The 4,182-nt window shown below is 38.3% G+C and overlaps 1 long non-coding RNA gene across 1 annotated transcript; it reads right to left on the reverse strand.

Annotated features, from left to right (window-relative positions):
- On the reverse strand, window positions 1-2,452 carry LOC310836268. The gene is made up of 2 exons (XR_014559979.1): window positions 1,990-2,452; window positions 1-1,806 (listed from the first exon to the last, which is right to left on the reverse strand). It is a non-coding gene; the product is annotated as an uncharacterized lncRNA (long non-coding RNA).
- Between the last annotated feature and the right edge of the window lie 1,730 nt (window positions 2,453-4,182).

Raw genomic sequence — 4,182 nt, forward strand, 5'->3', positions numbered from 1 at the left:
GGGGGGGTATTGTTTTGTTTTTGTTCTTGTTTTTATGATGTATTCTGTGTTTTTATTTTTTATTTTTATGCTGTGAACCACCCTGAGATCTTTATACAAATTTAATAAATAAATAATAAGATAAATAACATGTTAACAGAATACAGTACATGCTTAACACTCCTTTCTGTGCCATTTGATTCCTGGGGGGGGGGGGGGATCCAGTTGCAGCTGCCTCAACCCAGAAAATTGCAGGAATAAAATAACAAAGATTTGGGTGGCATACCAGCATGCAATGTAATTCTTTTCTCCCACTTCAGTGGGAACATCCTGGGGGAATGGAAGCACCTCTGTGCAGAAAATGTGTGGGGCGTTGCAGCATTCTCCAGTGATGCTCATTGATGTGTCACAAAGGTGTGGATGAAATATAGCTTAAAATGCCAGCATATCAGCCGAAAAGCCATGGTTCTGTAAGACAAAATGTGCTACAGCGTGAATGCAATGTTAGAAAATAGGACAGAAGCACCAGCATTATATTCAGGGAAACTAGCCCAATATTCCCCAGATCTGAATGTATCCTCACCACACTTGAAATCAACAGGTGAGGTTAGAGGGCTCAGGGGGCATTTGGAGGAGGGGCTGCCACCCCCATCATATACCACTCAATCACCACCAGGCTGCTTGAGCCAACTCATCCCTCTATGGCCACTTCTGTATCAGACATTTAAAGCACTCTTACTCTGCTTTGACAGTCATGGCTAGGCATGGATGAGAAATTTGATCCAGTGCTCACTTAAAGCCAAATCTATCACATTCATACCTTCTGAAACACAGCTATCCTTCAAACTTCATAGTTACCTGAGCTTTGCAGTGAAATTCTCCAACCAATGTTCACAGAAATGCATACATTAGTGGTAAGTGTGCATAAAAATGAAGGTGTTAGAGAAATAACATTATTATTATTATTATTATTATTATTATTATTATTATTATTATTATTATTATTATTATTATTTCTTTATACCTCACTAATCTGGCTGGGCCCCTAGCCACTCTGGGCAGCTCTCAACAGAATATTAAAAACACAATAGAACCTCAAACATTAAAAACTTCCCTAAACCAGTGCTACTCAAGGATACGCAGTACTGGCACCTCTTTTTGTTGTTGTTAAAAGTGTGTCACTTACTGTAACAACATGGTGTTGGTTTAGTGCTATTTTACTAGAAAAAAGCACAGAAAATAACATACAAAAATGTACTGTTAGTGAACATTGTGTTGCAAATAATGTGTATATTCATCAAATCTGCATATAAAAATGTGTTTATTGTGAGAAAATCACACTAAAATGTTGTTGAATCCAGAGAACTGAAGAATGCAAAAACGAAAAACAGAGAATTGAAATTGGCAGATATTTCCATGCCGAGTTATGATTTCTTCCAAAGAATTCCGGGAGCTGTAATTTGTGATGTGAGCTGAGAGTTGTTAAGAGATATCTTCTATTCCCCTCCCATAGCTACAATTCTCAGAGTTCCCTAATAAAAGGGATTGCTTACTAAGCCACTTCAGACTCTCCTGGTTCATTGAGTGGATTCTTTGTTTTGTGTTTGTGTTTAGAACTTGTTTAGGTATACTCTGGTTCTTGTTGATTGGATCCTCCTGGCCAAGTTGAGCATCCAAGCCCCAGATGCATGACTTCGTTACTTCTCTTCCAATCTTCTTGGCATTACATACACAGAATGAAAAGGAGCATCCCAGGGTTGCTTAGGCAACATGCTGACTTTCGTTGCGCCTTCACTACAATTCCCAAACCAGTGTGTGAAAATGTGCCTGCACAAAAATAAAGAGATGGATGAGGGGGAGAAGGTTTGTGGGTGTTGTGAAGGTATAGACCATTTTCTGTTAGGTTTTTGTTTGTAAAACGTGGCTTATAAAATGGTTCCTTTTGGCTTAAAATATTCTCGGGCATATGACGGTCAAAAATTCACAGGAAGGTTAAGTTTAAGAGGATACCTTGCTCAGGAAGTTTTACACAGGAGGGTCAAAAGTCCATCTTAGCAACCGGACAATCAAGGAGAAACAGAAATTTAACCAGAAGTCTACGTTTGTCCTGTTTGGCTAAAAGGTTAGAGGGGATGAAAATATTTTATATGTTAAGATAAAAGATAGAATACAGGGTAGTTAGTATGGGGAAACCCAGCCAGATGGGTGAGGTATAAATAATAAATTATTATTATGCAAGTCATAAAGTCAGAGAGATGAAAACTTGCATAGCTGGAACTGAAGAACTGCAATAAATAAAAAATAGTTCAAACTGTATGAGAGCTGGAACACTGAAAATAGTATAGAACTGATGTAACTGGATGAATTTATCTCTGATGGGTTTTTTAAAAAATATTTGCTGTTCTGGGTAAAATTATATTATTTCTAATATACATTTCTCAAAAATTGCTAAACACTGCCTTACTAGATTATTAAGAAAAACACAACTTGTTTTATCTGGGGGCTTTGTTATTCACCCCATACCTAAGTGCCATCTCACTCTACCCAGTATTGGAAGTAGGTTGGGTCAGTTAAGGTCCAGAAATCAGCATGCAATCACCGCTGTATACAAAGATTGTATAATGCAAGCGATTATAGAATTGCTCATCTGTTATATTGACCAATGCAGTAGAAAAAGCCAGCCCCTACAAAGAATGTTTTCTTAAATAGGGAAGACTAGTGCCCATTCATCCATGCCAGCATGTATTTTATGGCCCTGATCTGTCCTTTGGAACAACCTAGTTCTATTGAGGGTTCAAGCCTTTACACTACAGGAATCAGATGAAAGGGGAAATGTGAGCAGTTAGCACAGGTAAAACAGCATGTACCCAATCTCTGATGGAGGAAAAGGCTCACACTTTGGAAGTCTTCAAGACCGTGTTTTAAATAGGTGAGTTACTAGCAGGAGTGCCCATTCTTGGTCAGACTTGGAGGGGAACTACAAAGGACACCAGGGGTTCTGTTACTCCTGTTCAGACTTAAAGTGCAAAGTAGCATCCACAGAGCTTCAATAATATGATGGTCTCATGGGAAGGACATCTCACAGGTAATTAAGGTCCAGACTAGTTCAAGGTGTCCTCATTTATCACTCGTTAGCTCATGGAGGCAGAGTTCCTGCCTTTACAGTCACCGAGGCAACATTAATTAACCCCTTAATTAACCATAACACACAGGGGTGTGAGCAAACTATTGCTTGGCACATTTCCTTTTTAGTTAGGGACTGTAGCAACCCTTCTTAGTCTGGCGGATGAAGAAAATAAAATAGTTTAAAAATATATTTTGTCTTAAAACAGAAAAGGTGCTTGGTGCTTTTTTGTTGTTGTTTTTTAGCAAAAGGCACCCATGTTCTTCAAGGATATATCAGCAAGCTGGTTTTATTATCCACCAGCCCCAAGTATGTACTTTCATGTCAATTCAACTGATGTCCTGCAAGTTTTGATGTTTTCCACTGTCAAGTGGCTACCCTGTGTTATATAACAACAACAACAACAACAACAACAACAACAATTATGTAGTTAACAACATTTTTTTGCTATTTGATTGTGACAAAAACTCTAAGCAGTTTACACAAAATATTTAAATTATATTATTATTTTTATTATTATTACTATGACTACATCTATTAAATTCAACAAGATCAATTCTAAGTACAATTTAGCTGGAGACAACCCTAATAATTGTAATAATAGGACTAGGTCCATTAAATTAAACAAGTCTGTGGTTCACTCTGAGTAGAATTTAGCTGGAGGCAACTTGGAGGGCTGTATCCAGTGTTAGTCCTACTTAGAGTAAACCCACTGGAATTGATGTGACTAACTTGGATGCAGAGCTTTTTTGTGACACTACTCACTGCCACCTCTTTCTATGCAGCCCATGGCAGCCATTTTGTGCTGGCACCCACAGCACTTTTATCAGTAGATGAGTACCAGCGCTTCATTTTGTTTTTACTAAAAGAACAAAAACTGCTACAATGGGTCAAATTTCAGTGGGTCTGCTTTCAGCAAAAATTAGTTTCTGTGTGGGTTGTAACCTGATAAAATATGGCAGCTCTCAGAAGACTCATCCCATGGCCTAGGTCCAAGACTCATCATCTGAGCCACAAGACAACCCTTTTCAAAAGACCAAGATTTGTAGGTACAGTGAGGTGGCATGATAATAAATTCT

The sequence above is a fragment of the Podarcis gaigeae genome (assembly GCF_964106915.1).
Source record: "Podarcis gaigeae genome assembly, chromosome: Z".
NCBI classification, from domain to species: Eukaryota; Metazoa; Chordata; class Lepidosauria; order Squamata; family Lacertidae; genus Podarcis; species Podarcis gaigeae.